Genomic DNA, 20,540 nt, shown 5'->3' on the forward strand with positions numbered 1-20,540 from the left:
GTATAACAGCATTCTCGCGGTACCAGAGGTGTGATTTAAGAACCACCTGAAGGGAGGAAAATGCCCTACTCCCCTTACAGGGTTGAATCAAACTCTTACTTTGTATAAAATCCATAAAATTTAAAGTGATATTATCGGCATCTAACAGTATATGTTATATTTATAGGTGTCTATTGCAACCCTTGTTTATTGTTGATGTTTTCACTTCATATACACTTATATTTGTTAATGCAGCATCAACATACTAAAACAATATACTGGCAATAGAAACATAATACATTTTAATATCATCCGTAATTTCGTTTTGACAACTGATGACAGAAACGATTCGATGTACGATGTGAGTCTAAATGTAGTTTTCATGCAGATTCATTCATACGACACTAAACACAAATTTGTATACAGATCATTTCGGCTTAGAGGACTGGGTGAGTCATGTAAAATATCGAATATATTATATATATTTTATAAACAAATGGTAGCAAGATGAGTTGTAGATAATTGGTCAGTTACCACATTTTAACTTACTATTTTGACCTGTTAATTTTTTTCAGCTCAATTCAATAGTAAAAAATTCCCATAATATCACTTTAAAAAAAATTAATTATTTGTACAATCAGTTTGACATTGAAAGGGAGGAAATCAGCTGAAAGGATAATAAATTACACCCCTGGGCACTAAAGGAATAATCATTTGTGTACAAACACCATATTGGAGGTTTTGGGGATTCCAATGACGTCACATTTGTGCATGCTCAAATTTTGGCGGTCAAAACTGCGGCCATTTTGCTATTGTTTGCATTTGATGAAATGCATCGTAATAAAGTTACCATAATAATCTCTACTTGACACATATTCGCGACCCTTTTAAGAACAACAAAATACTCAGAAATTGTAATTCTTTCAGAATAAATTGATTTCAATGAAACAACACAAATAACTGACGAAAACAAACAACAAATAGATAGATTTTATGTAATCAACAAATAGAAACTGATTTTAACCTATATGTCTGTAAAAACTTACCTTTGTTACAGATTAACTAAATCCTCTTGTTAAATGTAATTGTTTTTCATTTAATTGTTCACACCAAGTTTGACACTCTTTGACACATTATTTTTAACCCAGTGTTTAATTGCCCCATTGTTCATCACAAACCGATTATCTCGATATGATGGAATACGACCATTACTAAGAAAACAGGGTGTGATAAACCCGGGGACCTGTACCCTGCATAAAACACATGTGTCTGGTTATTAAACACAATTTATGATACCTCCATGCCATCTCTTGGCATATTGAGCAGTCATTTAAGCCAAATACTTAAAAGTTGCTATAATAAAATATTTGAACATATTTTGTAAAATAGACATTTGCCCGAAATGGATTAACAGGAACTATAAAGTGTATATATATATATATATATATATATATATATATATATATATATATATATATATATATATATATATATATATATATATATATATATATATATATATATATGTATATATATTTATATATATATATATTTATATATATATATATATTAGCCAGTTTAAACATAACAATAAAGTGTTTAATAACTATAAATTTTAAATATTGTACAAATTTACTGCTACACAATTAACATATTTAACGGGTACCTGCAAATGTAAACTCCGCTATAACGTGAAAAGATCGTGCGTTACTGCAGTGTTCTAAACATCATCATGAAAACAAGCAATCATGTTTGATCATAGTATATAACATACTTGCGTAAAATAAATTAAATGTATATATTTATGGTATCATACAATGCTAGATTTGTATCGCTCATTATCACTAGTTAAGAGTTTTCAATACACATGTACATGCCAGTTTGATTTTCAAAATATGCAGGTGTTTTTTTCAATATGAATGCTAAAATTTATTAATATCTATATTCAATGTAAACGAAACGAACATTCATTCAATGTAAAAGAAAATTCAAACTACATTTAAAGATTGTACATTATGTTTTGCGCTTTTTTAGGGCTATGTTTTATAACTGATTCAATGCACCTCTTACAATAAATTTCGATTGCTAATGAAAAATAACACTATCGCATCCACACCACTTATAATTATAATTAAATATTTATATGTTTTATTTTTGAAATATCATTAAGTGAAGTGTTACTTTAATAAAGAATACGGGTATTTATAGTTTTGTTTTGTGAAATTGTCAGTATTAAGTCTTCCAACGGCCTTTCCTCTGATACAATGTAAATGACCACGATCGAGAGGTGTGACGGCCAATCTATATTTAGTTACGGAAAAACCATCTTGTGACGTCACGCCAAAACCTCCTATTTATAACAGATAAATGATTGAATATACAATAATATTTGACATTACTTCCCCTTCCCGAAAAAGTGTGTAAAATGCGCATTTAATGCGCATTAAATGCGCATTTAATGCGCATAAAACGCAGCGGTATTGGCACCGTATTATTCACTTTACCAAGTGCATTTTTCTGTGCAAAAAAGTGTGTTTTTTCTGCATTTTGCTCTCAAAAAATACACTTTTCAAGTGTATTAATGCGCTTAAGTGTATTTTTAAGTGTATTTAAGTGTATTTAAGTGTACTAAAGTGCACTAATACGCTTCAGTTTTATTTGATCCCCAGAAACTGCACTTCAAGTGTATTTAAGTGCATTTAAACTGCGTTAATTAAGTGCATTAATACACTCAAGTGTATTTTTTTATACTAAAAAATACGCTCAAGCGTATTTTTGAGTGTATTAGTGCACTTAAAATACACTCAAGTGTATTTTATATAAAAAATACGCTCGAGCGTATTTTTGAGCGTATTAGTGCACTTAAAATACACTCAAGTGTATATTATAAAAATACGCTCAAGTGTATTTTTAAGCGTATTAATGCACTTAAAATACACTCAAGTGTATTTTATAAAAAAATACGCTCGAGTGTATTTTTAAGCGTATTAGTGCACTTAAAATACACTCAAGTGTATTTTATAAAAAATACGCTCAAGTGTATTTTTAAGCGTATTAGTGCACTTAAAATTCACTCAAGTGTATCTTTTTAAAACGAGTATTTTTAAGATAGATAAAGATACACTTAAGTGTATCTTTGAAAAATGAGTATTTTAAAGATACATTCATTTGGATATGAAAAGTGACCAGTTTAAATATGAACTGAAACAAGTACAGCCAATAAACTTAGTAAATAAACATATTTATTAACATTAAATAACATATCTACATTCAACGAAATCACAGCATACAATCAGGCATTTTTAACAGCATGTTTCCCTGTCCCCATACTTTCTTCGTTGCTTTCTTCAATATTGCAAAAGTTATGACCAATGCTAAAGTTTTCGGACGGATAGACAGACAGACAGTTCAACTGCTATATGAGACCCTACCGGGAGCACAAAAATAAGTTAATTTTGTTGCAACAGGTGCAAATCTATATAACAAAGTGAAAACAATGGTTAAATAATAATTTTAACAGCACATGTTATTTACAAAGACTTCAGTCTACTTGTGCATCAGCCGCAGACGCCTTAAACAACCTCTCATCTTTTCTTCAACATCCACCAGAGGCTTGTCAAAGGTTTTGGCTATGACATCTGAAAAAATATAATTGACTATTCATTTTAAAAACATGCCAAAAAAAACAAAATCTGTTCTTAAATATAAAATACTCTAGCCAGAAAAAGAGGTTAAATATTTGCATATTAATGAAGTCAACACAAATGAGTTTAGAACTGATTGTCCTGGAGACAGTGACTAGAGAGACAGACAGAGTTTTCAATCCTGTCTTCATGAATTAAAAAAAACATTGTTAACTGTCACTTGGATAATAAAAACTCCCCCTTTTCACAAATGATGTAATATAATTATCATTTATGCGACTGTAAACAGTAAGTGATCTGAAAAATATTTGTAGGTTGTGTATTGAATTTCTATACGGGTAACTGGTACTTTAAATTTGTATGATGAAGAAAAAGTACCAATGATTGCATTTCTCTCAGCAGCGGGGAGGCTTGGTCTTGGTGACCCCGTTGTAGTTGTTGCTCCCTTCATGGAGCAAGTCACAAGCTGGTGGGGAGTGAAAAGTCGGCACATGGCCTGTGCGATGGCCTTCACCTCCCTGGTTTCATGCTGGATTTCAGCTTTAATGATACTCTGGAACCAAAAAAAGAAAAGGAGTTTTGACAAAATATTTACAATTGGTAATTTCCCAAAGCTTGTAATTTACTTTCATCACATTTCATACTCTAAAAATATTTGTCACATTGGTCAGAATTGTGACGCTTATAAAATGCAATAACCTGTATAGTTTTACCTCTCAACGAATCCAGCTTTCTTGTTCATGGACAGGGTGAGGTTTGCCCACTTCAGTTCCCCTCAAGTTGGCCAGCTCGTGCAGGGTAAAAGCCTGGTGTAAAAGTCCATACATCAGGTAGTATGATAACCCCTTTTGCTCTTGGGGCAAGAGTTTAACCTTTTTTAGTTATTATGCTTTGATTTAAATGGGTATAGACTCCAGGTTCTGTGTGTGTCCGGTTCAGTTATAGAGGGTGTAAAGGCATAAGGGTCTGTGCTCCGGCTATAAAGTAAATTGTTAGGTACACTAAAATGTTTTCTTAAAATAATTCTGGACCAAGTATGAGGTTGAAGCTCCTGTTACAACGGTTTTACCCCCAATAATATGCATATTGGCCTGTCCTAGGTAATGACCCAAGTTTTTGGTTGTGTGTATTTGTTGTTTACATGAGCATCTTTTCTAGAACATTTATTTAGTGCCACACTGTCTGGCAGCTTGGTTTTTATCATCTATATATGACTACAAGCTTTAATATGGTTTCTCTCCAGCTGGTGCTTTCACTGAACGTATAAGATGACATAGAAGGTATATAGGTACCACGTTCTCTAGATGTTAGGATCTTCAATATTTTGTCCATTTGCTCAATATAATTAAATGTATCACCTTGCAGTTATATTCAACGAGACAAATTTGTATTGGGAATATTGTCATACTTGTGATTCAACAATGATTATGTTTAAATCTATACATGGTTGTAGACTAGCCAATCGAATATCAAGTAATGACAAAAATGTTAAGATTTTCTCCCTTGCACGATACACTATAAATTTCAAATATTTAAAGCGTATGTACATCTATGAACAAGCTAAATAGGGAAGATAATACTATGACGGGGAAAGTGTCAATGAACTTGGAGTTAAATATATGATCCCTTTTTAAACTTTCTTTAAACTGTCAAATTGTTTTTTGCACTCGACCAAGGTAAAGTTTTATGCATAAATTAGATACGAGGCCACAGAAAATAAAAAATAAATCGGAAAACAAACTCAGTTTAAAATCTTCGGTGTTTTGATATTCTCCTTGTTTAATTTCGATCTACAAACTATTCAAGACCACTTGCAAATATAGCTGTTGACAATATCAGCTTTAAGATAGTCAAGAGCAGTTTCCGGGACGGAGATTTTAATAATAATACTCAAGTGTTCACGGAAGTATATATGTAGGATGATGAGAGCTCGCGATTATTTATATCCTTTGGAGAAAGTTAGATACAACACTAACTAATTAAAATGTTCATTCACGTATTCACTAGAGTTTCTCAATAACGGATGGATGGAGAAGAAAAATAATATATATGCTTCTATGTAGGGATATATATTAAAGTAGATACTTCTTTTTTTTTACCCATTTATGTATGTAACAAAATTAAATTTATATTGAATTGCATAACTTTATTTTAAGTTTTATTGTATACATTTGGTATAGTTTAATATCGTGATATAGTAATGACATTTACTCCTCTTTTTAATAAAATGCACTCCTCTTTTTTTCTAACTCATTCCCACGACATACTAACTAGAGGGAACGATTAACTATGTCGTGGGAATAACTTATTAAGTCGAGAGAACGAGATACAAAAACGAGTAGAACAACACTTAATAAATGAAGAGTGCAATGAAAAAAGAGCAGTGTATTAAATAAAGGAGGAGTGCAGTAACCAATTAACTGCACCGCTTTGTTTCGTTGCACTCCTCTTTTATTTAGTTTTACACTCCTCTTTTTTCTATATCGATCGTTCCCTTTACTTAATTAGTCGTTCCCACAACATAGCCAACTCGTTCCCACGAGTTAGTATGTCGTTCCCTGGATTTAGCTAAAATGGTCTCTTCTTTTGTTTAATGCACCCCTCATATATTTACTGTACCGCTTTTTTAATCGCACGCCTCTTTCATTTAGTTGTGCATTCCTCGTTATTCTATCTCGTTCACTCGACTTAACTGACTGTTTCCTCGAGTTCGAGTTAGTAGGTCGTTCTCTCAAGTAAGTATGTCGTTGCAATGAGATAGAAAAAAGAGGATTGCATTGTAAAACAAGAGGAGTGATTAACAAAAAGGAGTGAATGTCACCTCTATGCCATCGTACTTTTTATGATCAATACATGCATCTTACTGCAACGTTTTTAACAACTTTGATATAGGATCACCCATTGATTATTTACGTGAAGGTTTGTTCATGTATATACAGTTCTCGTGTGAGAAATGTAAGCCATATATTTTGCCAAGTTTAAAACCTTTGTCAATAACAATTGTGACATGTCACATTCGCATTGGATTCCCTACAAATCATAAATATCAACAATATTTGAAATTGAAATGCATTTCATGAAAAAGCAATTTAATCAATTTCAAAATAAATTATTTAAACTTTAAACAATATTTACACATATGCTGACTTTTTAAACAAAGGATCTCAAGTTTTACTATACAATTTAATGATGGTCTAATGCACTGGTTGTGTTTATTAGCCGAGCTTACGGTACAACACTGGTTTCACCAGTCTCATACGTGTAATTCATTAACAACAAGCATATTCGTTGAATTGATATCCCATTCTCCTTATTTATATATCGATACCTAAGTTTCATGTTAAAAAACTTAAATAGTGTCTGAAATATAGCCCTAAAAAGTTTGTGACAGACAGACGGATAAATTATACTTTTGAATATAAAATGCCTGTTAAATGTCAAACATCTTACAAAGGCTTTTTTGTAAAAAAAAAGTGTGGAAATATTAGATTTGTGAAATGCTTGAGTAAAAATTGTGAGATGGTCATCCCAGGCCACACGCAAAGAAGGAAAAAAGCACTTCAGCATTTACAGGTTTTGATGGTAGAATAACTCCATAATGTATTGCAGTATAACCACATGATTTATCGCAAAATAACCTTTAATTTCAATCTCTGTCTACAGAAAATAGGTAAGGGTGGTGTTAAAATGATAATTATTTAAAATAAAGTTAATCATGATTCTGTAAATTGTAGTGGAATTGCAAACTTGTTAAAATCCACTTAATACTGCAATTTGAACCAAAATGTTGGCTCATGCCATTTTAATAAGGCAAAAGGAAATTATTGCTTCTATTGAGGTATAAAAATCATTGAAAACAAATGATAAACATTTTATATGAAGAAATATGCAAGTACTATACTGCCATAGACGGTCTAAGAAATAAAATATCACATTTATGTATTCTATATGATTAAATTATACATGTCAGTCAATTAAAAATAATTTGCAAAGTATCTTGTGATGCTTACTTAAAATTGTATAATAAGTTTGCGAACTGAATTTGTTTTTAAACGAACCTCTTTAACCATTGATGGGTTTTCATACTCATCTTTCTCCAAGTATATAGTTACAATGATGGTATTGATAAGTTGAGTGTGTCTTTCGGAAATCACTTTCAGTTAAACATTTCTCATTATGTATAAAATCTTCCTTGTTAAGGAGAACACTCCTAGTTATTAACTAGTGGTTGAAGTATGCATTCACGACTCTGTATTCAACCACTTGAGAACAGTCTACCATTCTTCCTCCACAAGCCTGAATGTTAAATTATTACAAATGTTTTTGGAAGAGAGCATAACAAAAATTCCAAATAAAAGTTTGTTTTATAGATTAAACAATGTCTAGCTTTAATATTTCATGTAAAATAAATTGTGGCCTTCATACTAAAATCTGCAAACGAAGTTAAAAATTCCTACATACGAATGAGAAAAAATGTGAAAAATAAGATTAAGAAAAGAATAAGTTAATTAAGAACAAGAATCTATTCAAGTGAATCTACAATACTCTGAATGTTCATGTGTTACTTTCCACCTATATCATACAAAACTAGAATACAGACACTGATTTCCCATGACACATGTTTGAACACAGACAAATCAAATGTAGGTCATCACCAAAATTTTAATATACATTATACGTAAACAATACAACTGTCATAATTTAATGAAGCAAATATATGTTTAGCAATACTGGAAAAATGACAGACAGACATGATTTTTCATAAATTGATTGCATAAACAATTCCTGCAACTATGATCAATTATGCATGATCTGTCTTCAGCTGTTGAGTGAAATTTGCAAAGCATTTAAAGAGAGGTTGAGTTTAAGAAAATAGTTTAATATTCTATAAAAGAAACTATAAATGTGTCACAAACACTGATGCCCCCATGGCACATGTTTGGACACAAACAAATCCACTATGATATTCCACAAATGGCAAAAATCACAAAGGTCGATAACTAAGATAAAATTGGTAACTGTCAAAATGCCTTTCTTACGGTTCATATTCACATATGATCAGCTCAGAAGGAAAGTTGTCCACTCCCGGAGATTTCCCTGCCTTCAGACTGCGCATTACATCCTCCACCTCTACCTTTAGTAAGCACGGACTTTCGTTAACCGCTTTCTGGTCTGAAATCGTTCTGACAGAGGGAGCGATCTGGTCACTTAGTTAAAGTGGTCGCTGGGTTAGATATGAACATAATAATATAAAGGCCGCTGAGGTTACCTACACAAGTATTAAAACTGTACTATTTGGTTAAAATATGCTTGGCGGTTTGAAGATGTCTTTTAAAGTTAATTGACAATTTACAGGCCGGGGCTAAGATGAGCGATATTTGATTGGGACGAATGTTCTGACCAAAATTTCATGAATATTGGCCAATTAATGTGGCACTTAGTGAATTAAAAAGGTTTCACACGAGATAATTGTTTTATGAATTTCGCTCATATATACATTTACACCCATGAAGTTTTATGTTGAAATATCGTATTGTATCTGAGATATAGCCTTGAAAAGTTACATCATACAAAGACAACAAAAGACAATAACCATTATTTAAGACAGTGAATGGTTATGGTTATTGTGCATGTCACTTCTTCAGTCATTCAAGTGAGTTTGAGCAAAATCGCTAAGCAGTTTATGAGGAGTTGAGTGCACCCTTTCGAGGCCCATAAAGTCCATAGAAGAAGAAAATGACAAAGAGCCATAATTCAACTAAAACTGGTAGCATACAAAACTCACCTCTTTATAAATGTCTACACATCCATGACTTTAAGCTGAGAAAAATTTAGAAAAAAATCTGGAACAAACTTGAGAATTAATTAAGATATTTGGGCTTTTACATAATCGAAAAACATACAAAGGGCAATAATTCTGCCACAACAAGTTGCAGCCAAATGGCCTTACATGTATTTACGATCATCTGCACATTCACGTCATTCAGCTGTGTGAGTTTGAGCATGATCTACCAACCATTAAAGAGAATTTGCAGCGATTGTTTTGCCCAATTGAGAAAATACCGGTACCATCCCATTTGGGAAAATTGTAAGAAAAAAAATCTGAAATTGGGAAAATTTCAAAAGTGTTCATAAAAGTGCTTCAAGATAATATTTTCAACTTGTAGAGCTGTATTTGGAGATAATTGAAATGTTAAGACTTATTATAAAAAAAATCTTTTTTGGAAACTTTCTATTGGGATTTTTTGGAAAAAATACATACTTTTTTGAATATGGAATGGACCTAAAATCGAACATAAAAACACTGAAAACATAACAGGACAAAGGGTTGGTTAATTGAATTCTCTGTCCCTGAGTTTGCATCATATATTTATTTGGACAAAATAGCCATTCTTTATTTGATATTAACTCTATTATTATAAATAAACTGTACTGTGAATAATTCGATGATATACCACCCCATATTTACATAAGTGATATACAACCCCATATTGACATCAATTAAATGCCACCCCATATTAACATCAGTGAATGGCCACCCCATATTTACATCAGTGAAATACCATCACATATTTTCATCAATGAAATACCACCCCACATTTACCTCAGTGAAATACCACCCCGTATTTACATCAGTGAAATACCAACACATATTTACATCAGTGAAATACCACCCCATATTTACATCAGGGAAATGCCACCCAATATTAACATCAGTGAATAACCACCCAATATTTACATCAGCAAAATACCATCACATATTTACATCAGTAAAATACCACCCCACATTTACATCAGTGAAATACCACCCCATATTTACATCAGTGAATTACTAACATATATTTACATCCTATTATGTACTAACATCATGGGCCTTGCAGATATCGTCAATTGTTTGCGTAAAATCTACTTATGTTTACATGGAGGGTAGATTGTTTGCGTGAAATCTACTAATGTTGACATGGTAGGCAGATGCAAATAGAATGAACATGCAAAAAACATGAACATGTGTGCAAATATATATGTCATCAATTTTCTCGCTGCATACAACTATGGAAAGGAATCTAGGTCAAAACCTCTGGATAACACAGCTACAGAAAAAACAATACGGTCAACACACATCCTTGTTGACTGAGAGTACTTAGATAGTGGATGGCTGGATTATCAGTAAATAAAAACTGCATCCGTTTCCTGAATTAGTGGCTCTTGACTGACTTCATATTAATACATGTTTAATGATATTAAGCACAAATCTTTCACCATCACTACCATGTCATGAAAAAGATACATAAGTATGTATATTGGGCACCTTTTATACATATTTCGATGTGAGCTGGCAGGGTGTTGGTAGTGAAATTCTGTCTAAAGCAGGGCTTTTAAAACACATGATGAGACAGCATACTTTGCTCAAAAACAGATTTTAAGATACGATGAATAGATCAATATTGTAAAGTCAGTTATTAGTCACTAGCCTTAGAGGGGCAGTCAACCAGATCTTCGAAAAAAGAAAAGTTCTAAAATACCGTTCTAACCATAACCCTGCGAGTAACTCGCAGACTGTTCGTGTTTTTTTTGCTGTTTGGTGCTAATCAATATCTAAGGGTTGGAAATGAGGTCTTTAAAACTTGCATCATTTTAGATAGGTATTCAATTTAATATTATTTTCTTAGGGACTACAAATGTGTAAAAAATATGTATCTAAGTGGTAAAGAATTAAACAAGAGATTGGAATCTGCATTAGTCTGAGCCAAATGTAGGTCAGCGCCAACAGCAACATGAGGTAAGGTTAGAGTGGGGGTGTTGATAGTGTTCAAGTATGAAAGCTTTGTAGAAAACATAATTGATATTCTATGGCATGTGTCATTGTGTGTTAACCGTGTAGAGATGGAAGGATGGGTCAATCAATATACATCCCCCAGTCAGTCAATGCCGTTGCATACACAATATTTTCGGATTGGGTCTACTGTTAAATATATTCATGTAAGAACCATACACAATTTGGTGTCACAATCAAGATCAACGGAAATAACCACTAGTGAGGAGCGCAAATCAGATCTGGTAAACGAAAGGGCATATTTGAATGTTGACTTTGAAGGACCGATAGTTAAGTATTGCTAGTATGTACATCCTAGTTCATAGAGACAATAACAACCGAATTAAACACGATACGAGTTATCAACTTAACAGATATATCAGATAGTCACTAACAAATCGCCCTGTGTATATTTCGCTCCGGATCGATACAAACATTGCTAATTTTGATCGGAAAACAATAGTTGGACTGCCACAAGCAAAACTTAGAAAGGCGATATACATGTTATAATATTATCTGCAACATAGCACTTTTAAAATTGTTATATCCTTAAAGATGTTTCTTATTGATTGTTTATATTTGTATGACACGGAAGTTTTGTCTAACTGCTCCAGATGTATTTGTTGTTGTTAAAAACAATAAACCAAATAGAAATGTAATGACATAGATCGTGGGTAAATGACATGCATTAACTTACACAAATTAGGTCCCTGCAATTATGTTACCTTCTCGCACTTAAGCAATATATCAGAGAATGATGTAACGCTGCATTGTGAAAAACTCGGATATCAATAAGAACAGAAAATGAACGAAAAGGTAAATGCATACATCACTGTAACAACTAATGTATTGGTCAAGGTATGAATTAACATGATTTAGTTGTTATGCAGAGAACACATTGAACTGATTGTTGTATTAAGCAGGAAACACATTGACCTCATTGTTGCATTATACAGATAACACATTGACCTGAAGCAGCACACACAATAACCTGATTGCATTACGCAGCGAACACATTTATCTGATAGTTGGTTTATGCAGCAAACAGATTGACCTGATTGTGTTGCATTTTGCAGCCAACGCATTGACCTGAGTGTTGCATTATAGAGCAAACACATTCACCTGTATTATGCAATGAACACATTGACCGGATTTAGAAGTATTATGCAGCGAACAGACTGACATAACATTTTGCTTCAAACATATTGAATTGAGTGTTTAATTATGCAGCATTCACATTCAAGTGATTTAGTACAAAACAACACATTGACCTGATTATTGTATAATGCGGTGAACACATTTACCTGTTTGTTGCATTATGCAGTGAACATATTGACCTGGTTGTTGTATTATGCAGTGAACACATCGACCTGTTTGTTGCAATATGCAGTGAACACATCGACCTGATTGTTTTATTCTACTGTGAACACATTACTCTGTTTAATGCATTATGCAGTGAACACATTGACCTAATTGTTGTATTATGCAGTGAACATATTGACCTGTTTTTTGCATAATTCAGCAAACACATTGACCTGATTGTTGCATTATGCAACAAACACATTGACATGAACGTTGCATTATGCAGCGAACACAATATGCACCAAACACATTCAGCTGATTTAGTTGTTATGTGCAGTGAACACAGTAACCTGATTGTTGCATTATTCAGCACTCACATTGGCCTGATTTAGTTTAATTATGCAGCACAGACATTGACCTGATTTAATTTAAATATGCAGCGAACACATTGACCTGTTTGTTGCAATATGCAGCGAACACATTGACCTGTTGGTTGCGCTATGCAGTGAACACATTGACCTGTTTGTTGCATTATGCAGCGAACACATTGACCTGATGTTTTACGCAGCGAACACATTGTCGTGATGTAGTTGTTTTACGCAGCGAACAAATTGACCTGGTTAAGTTGTATTATGCAGAAAACACATTGACCTGACTTTGTTTTATTGTGCAGCGAACAAATTGACCTGGTTTAATTGTTTTATGCAGCAAACACATGGACCAGATTTAGTTGTATTATGCAGCAACAGCATTGACCTGATTTTTAAAATCTCAATTTAAATAGGTTTATGTTAAGTCATTATCTTCAATGCTGTCCAGTCAGCGCAGTGGTTGGTACATGCACCTCTCACTTCTGCAACCGGGGTTCAATCCTCATTCCCGTGGCATGTGAGTTTGGTAGGTGGTCGCCATACCTGACAGGTGGGTTTCCTCTGGGCAATACGGTTCCCCCCTCCACCGCATAAGACCACACTAAAATTGAATAACTTTAAGTAAAACCTAAATACACATGTAGCTGGAAACTTAAGCTTTAATTTCAAATTCGTTTCATTTTTCATGAGTCTAGCAATTAACTTAGATAGGAGTGGTGGGACACACTTTGGATCTTCACATAATTCAGGCCTTTTTCGTAACACCCCACATCAATTTACGTAATTCACTTTCGAGTGGTTAGCAATGAATGAGTATCACTATGTTTCTCAGCATGTGACATCCTGACAATCCAACTTAGAGTAATATTAACGTCTACCTTAAGTCTTGAATAGCATCACGCACATCAGGGTGTTGTATTTTACTACGCATGTATAACCATTACCAGTTAGACTTTTTATATTTAAATGAAGCACATGACCACAAATACCAATTAGAAACATACAAATATAATTTAACACAAATAATGCTATATTTATGAATACAATCAGTCAATATGTTAGGATCGAATGGTATAACAAGGAGGTATACAAATAAAATTATATTCTGCGAGAGAAATTGCTAGTATTTATTCTTACAAAATAATAACAAAGTATTTTACTCACGTTCAAAATTTAATTCAAAATGTAATTCACGCACATGAAATAGAGAACAAACATAAGTTTCTCTCCAACCAGTTTGTAATACACGCATAATAATAAGTTTACAAAAAGTAAGCATGAGGAATTTGAGTTAAAACCTATGTTACTATTTTTTATACCCGACAATGTGTATACAATGTATTAAATATCCTAGTCTGATCGGGCTATATGTTAACCCAACCTCATGGCATATTCACATGATTCAGGGATTGGTTTCAATAGTTTACAATTGCCATTAACGGAGGATGTGCCGAGTCGTGTAAGGACACACTCATCAAAGCGCAGAGCTATTTCCAGAGTATATCACTTAGATAAGAAACGTGTTTGCAACGCTTTCTTCCAGAAGACGTTAGCTGTGATAGTGTACATGCTTCAATAGAACTAGCAAAGCAACATACATCGGTAGATGTACCAAGCCAGTGAGAAACAATTCTGAGGGTTGCACGAAAAAGAAATCCGTATGTTATAGTGCCGATGTAGTACTATGACTTTGTAGATATCAAGCATATAGCCAAATATGTACTACCGCCAAACGTTGTGAATGTAAGTGGACAAAACGTTTAATGGACAAAAATAACGTGGATAAAACTGCAAACATTTTATACATTGAGTACTGTGAATATAAATAAGCTTAACCTTCTACTATTGCGTTGTAAGCACCCGTAAATACAAAAGATCGCCTCTATCTGTTGCGAAAGAATGTCAAGAAATTTCAAAACAGCGATTATGAAAGTTCGTATTATAATAAGTGCGCTTATTACCTTATAATGCAGACTGGTAGATGTGATCGAATAGTAAGAAACTGGGGGCTTTGCAAAACATGTGATAGCAATGAATTTGAAAATGATTTGAACTTTTCTTTGAAACTTTCTTATTGAGTTCACCCTTTAGAGATAACAACATATAAAATGTATTGAAGAGTGAGACCTAGCATCATCAACTCACACAATTATTATAGTACAAACATTTAAAGTGAAATGTTCAAGTTAGGCAAGGTCATATAAGAACGACGCACTTTTCGCCAACACTTTACACTTAGTTCTACGTAAAATAAAAATAACGTAAAATGTATAACTTATTTATTAAATTGCTTTCTGAATTCCTGTTAAAGGCTGTTTATATATATATATATATATATATATATATATATATATATATATATATACATATATTGTATGTTTATTTATTTAGTTATTTATTTAGTTATTTGTTTATACTTTAGTTGTTCCTAACAAAATGGCGTCTCAATTTGAGCTGGTCTTGTACCAAAAACAACACAACAGCCATTGACCCAGATTCAAAATAACACAGCTCATGTGGTCAGCAAATTATCAAGTGCCAATTCTCACTAGCTTTAGTTTCAAGAAAAGCGGTGACAGGTCCTTAAAGATATTGATGAAGTTGTTATGCTACTTAGAGCAAGGAAGTGTTTGAAGGGGATTCTTAATCAAGCGGTAAGAGTACGTCCAAATCTGATTTGAAGTTTTTCTTATGTACTTTGTAATATTATCGACAGCAAAACAAATCGTCCCAAAACTGGCCCAACAGCCCATGTCAAGGATGAGAACAAGTAGTAAACATGTTTCAAGCAAGCAGGTTCCGACTTCTAAAATGTTCTTAAGTCTTTAATAAAGATAATCTTGTCCTATCAAGATCTTACGATATGTTTTAGTCACGACATAATTTTAGCTCGCACCAATTACAATTTATTATCAAAATGTTCCCTTAACTAAAGGACGACATAATATTTGAAAGCTAATTCAATATGTATCAGCATGGTTAGAGAAATTAAGTTGTTAATGCAAATATATTGACAAACAATTGCATATCATATTACTGCTTAATCAAGTAAACTTTATGAGAGTCCATATATCAGAGAGTCACATGCGCTTTAAATGTGACATTATATATACACTTTGTACTTCACTATATTATCTGTATTCAGCGAAATCTTTCTTTAATATTGATAATGGAACGATTTTCCTTAAACTTTCTCTTCAATTTTATTTACCAATGTGTAGGTTAATTTTCGCCATATATTACTTGAACGCAACACGTTGACGGTCTTTCAAAATAAAAATTAAATAAACGTGGTATAGATGCAAAACAAAGAAACACATAAATAACACTCTTGACAAGCAAAGATCTTTAAAAAATATTGTTTTTCTAGTGTTTAGCTTTTCAACGAAAATCTGATATTTTAAGTTTGAAAATAATAATAAAACTTGCTTTGTGTTTGAAATATGAGCCTAATAGCTAAAGGTCAAATGATCCAGTAGTAGCGCGATCAATTTTGATTTCAAATATGCAAAGTTCGAATCTCAACGATGAGGATTGTTTTTCATTAAACCCTTATTAAATCGTATGAGGTGTGCAGATATATAGAATATTACCTACAATTTTATTTATTAGACATATGGATTTCGAGAGCATGTATAAAGTTATTTTCAATATGGCAGCCGTTTGAACTACAGAATCTTAACTGAGATTGTTTAGAACAATCAATCAAAAGGCCGCATAAGTTTGCGTTAAGTTCAATATATATAACACGGTATTTGTCGTCAGTATTTTATTTTATTGATTACATCGACATCCTAATAGTTTTCATATATAACTACCTACATTTTTAAATGTTATGTAACTTGTTTGTTTGAATATATGTGAAATGCACCTTTTACTAAATTTATAATATTTATTAGATACCCACTAAATATATTTATGTATTTTGTATTATCATCATAATTCATGGTGCTCAACACTAGAAACAGTAAAGTTTATGTGTACTGCAATTACGGTCTGTATGTTTAGTCCTTAGGCTCGAAGTAATTCAAGGACGTTTGCTAGACAAAAAAGTGGCACCTTACAAAACGACGTCTTGGGTGGATGGGTGGTCGGGTTCTTGAGTGAGTCATTTAGTGTATCAGTGAGTAAGTGAGTCGGTGATCGAGTCAGGCAGTTATTTAGTCAGTCATTTTTTCATTCAGTCAATATTTCAGGCAATTAATCAGCTAATCAATTAGCAAGTCACTGAGTAACTAGAAATGGCGCGGCAGAGGCCGACGGGTATCCCCGCGCCGCATAGATGTTATATTAAAAGGCAATTTTGGGTGGGCAAGGCGTATGTTTATGGGGCCACTGGGTGGATAATATGGACATGGATGGTCGAGATAGACCGTGTTGTCATATGAGATGTTCAGTATTAATATATAGTCAATTGGTGAATAAATGAAGAAGTCATGTTAAAACAAAATTTTGGGTGGGCGAGGTGTATGTGGGCGGGGCGCCCCATTGTTGGTAATTGGCCCATGCATAGTTCAGATTAACCGTTTTGTTGTAAGAGACTTTCATGATCAATTTGAAATAAATTGGTTTAGAAATGAAGAAGTTAATATAAAATAACCTAAAAAAATAAGTGAAAATCTCTTACCCGGCCCCTTCCCAACACCTATAACTTTCGACCCTGGGGTCAGATCATGTAAAGGGATGAGTATAGATTTCATACATAAATTTGCTTTAAATGTAAAGCAAATTAACATAGGCGCTTGCAATAATACAGTCTCTTTATTTCAACATTATGTGGGCAAGTAGGCAGGGTTATCTCCAGCGAGCACTTGATAAGTAAGTGGCATACTTGTGTACTGCTTACTCTGTAACAAGACTGCAATCTAATTGAACTCTAGAATACACACTAGCCTTTTGTTAAACACACAATAATATTTGAACTATACGTCATTTATTTGTATAAGTTTGATTTGTTTGAAAATGTTGTGAGCTTTTCTGGGGAGTTTACACTATTATCTTGAACAATCCTTTACACTGAATATGTTATTCCAGTGAAGGTTTAGGTTAAATGTAAACTGTTTGGGTTTACAGTCTGATATTGATGTTTATACATCTTCAGCCGACTTCCACATCAACCCCCGATCACTGTTGATTTAAGTGGTCCGTTCACAATCGACGCCGCAATATGCAGCAAGGCAACCTTACTTGTTTCCCTCACAGATAATTCATTTATACACCTGTGTGGAAAGGAGCAAGCGTGTGGTTACTTGTTTGCTAAGAAACATTCCAGTGGTTTCAGCAGAATTCGAACCAGGGACCTTCCGATTCCTAGAACAGCGTACTACAAACAGACCTTTGTTCCCACATAAACACAATCGTAAACATTAATTGTGTCCATAAAGTTCAATATATGTTTTCCGGTTGTAAATATACAAAAAATGGAACATGAGCTTCATTTAAAAAAAAATAGGAAAAAAATAGTATTCTATAATGCTTATCAGTTTGACCAAAAGCTATTAATTAAAGTTTTGTTACATTGTAATGAACAACAAACCTGTATCCACACGTCATCTTACGTGGCAATAATTTTAAATACACACTTTGTTCCGTTATTGTTAAATAAGTAAAACAGTTTAATAAATGATAACATTATAGTATCATTTCGAGTTTGATGGAACATGTTATTAAATTTCTTAAATTCCATGTGTCTTTCCAAACTATTGTATTATACAGAAAACTCCATATTACCTGCAATTGTCACCGCCCTCTGTTTAAAAAAGCAACTTAACACGTTTTATTGTTAAGGTCATTGAAGCAATTCAGAAAAATATTAAAACAAACTTTATTGTAAGAATCTGCATTACATTAAAAATCCTTATTACAAAATCTTTGATATAACACGTGTTTTCTAAATTTTATTAGCACATGTTTACAATATGGATCATTTTATAATAATTATATTTTTGATAATGCAAGGGCTATTTTATGTTGCATTAACATACTTTGGATCTTAGGATTCATTATACTTTCTCAAACCATTCTTCAATTGGAAACACTAAACTGTGTGTTCTTAGATTTTTCGGGCATTTATAATGTTTAAACATGCGATCATTTTACATGTTGTTCAAACGGTTTAACTTATAAACAAGTAATAAAAATAGACATATCAGCAATTTGTTATTCTTTGTTTTAACCCTATTTTTGTATATTATACACATTACACAGTATTAACAGAGTAATTAAAATACGTTTCTCTCGCAATAATTGTTGGAAATTGGAATATATACAATTATTAACTGTATACACACTGTATTGCATTTAAGTACAGGTTGTGAAGCCACTGTCTAAATATACCTTAAAGGGACATGCGTGTGTATGACACGAATGTTGCAACATTCCAATTTTATCTAAAGAGTCCTGTTGTCAAGACCACCAAAATAATCATTTGCGAAAGTTAAAAAGGGCGGCGTATATGATCCCTCTAGCAGAAATTCGCTTTAAGTTACATGCGAACAATAATTCGACAGACAAAAGAAGGTACTGACAAACGGACACAAGCAAATTAATATGACTCCCACCACCCTTACACAGTGGGGACTTAAACCGGCTTAAAGAAGTGGTATATATGATTTGAGATCGTATTAACAGCTCAATTCATAAAAGTTTCAAGCTGTATTTGCTTATTAATAATTCAAATGTGACTCAGTGTAAGAAATACAAGGATATCAACACATAGTTGTAGTGTGAATTATTGTCAAAAGGGTAAAATGTATGTATGATAATTACTGAGGAATACATTTTAAATACCACCCATTTTATGGCACTGTTGCAGATCAAATCAAACTGACAATATTAATATGTATTTAACGTTAGGGAACCGATTTTAAATCATTATTCTATTCACAAATTTATGTGGTTATTCATGTTTTGAGAGACATTTAAACGTATAGAAAATTCAGTATTAAAACTGAAGTAATTATTTTATTGTGACATTGTTTACATGAAAACAATAAACACTTACATAGGCTTTATCTTTCTTATTTGCCCTGTTAAACCAGTTTGTATACACAACAGAAGACATACTTCTATATGCAACGTATTTTCTACTTCCGCAAACTGCAAATGTGAATAGTATAAGTCAAATACAGGCATTATTATCCCTTTTTAAACACAGACAGAATGCGATGTGGAGTGTGTGTAAAACGGAAGACATTTTAATAAAACGTGTTCGGAATAAATTAATCATGTGAAAGTTATACAAGTTTGTTTTCATGTAGCTATTTATTGGATACCATGATAATGGTAGTTGTGGTTTAATAAATAAGTGTTCAATCTTGAAGTTGGAGTGCAGTCTTTGCCTGCGTGTATATTGTATTAGATACTCCTGTGTTGAATTGCGCTATAGCAAGAAGAAGTTTGAGATATTGATGTAAACAATTAAGCATGCGC

At 32.8% G+C, this 20,540-nt stretch overlaps 1 long non-coding RNA gene across 1 annotated transcript; it reads right to left on the reverse strand.

Annotated features, from left to right (window-relative positions):
- Positions 1 to 3,498: 3,498 nt before the first annotated feature.
- On the reverse strand, positions 3,499 to 4,475 carry LOC127833823 (uncharacterized). The gene is made up of 3 exons (XR_008027614.1): positions 4,337 to 4,475; positions 4,002 to 4,176; positions 3,499 to 3,617 (listed from the first exon to the last, which is right to left on the reverse strand). It is a non-coding gene; the product is annotated as an uncharacterized LOC127833823 (long non-coding RNA).
- Positions 4,476 to 20,540: the final 16,065 nt, after the last annotated feature.

The sequence above is a fragment of the Dreissena polymorpha genome, chromosome 6 (assembly GCF_020536995.1).
Source record: "Dreissena polymorpha isolate Duluth1 chromosome 6, UMN_Dpol_1.0, whole genome shotgun sequence".
In the NCBI taxonomy this organism is placed as follows: domain Eukaryota; kingdom Metazoa; phylum Mollusca; class Bivalvia; order Myida; family Dreissenidae; genus Dreissena; species Dreissena polymorpha.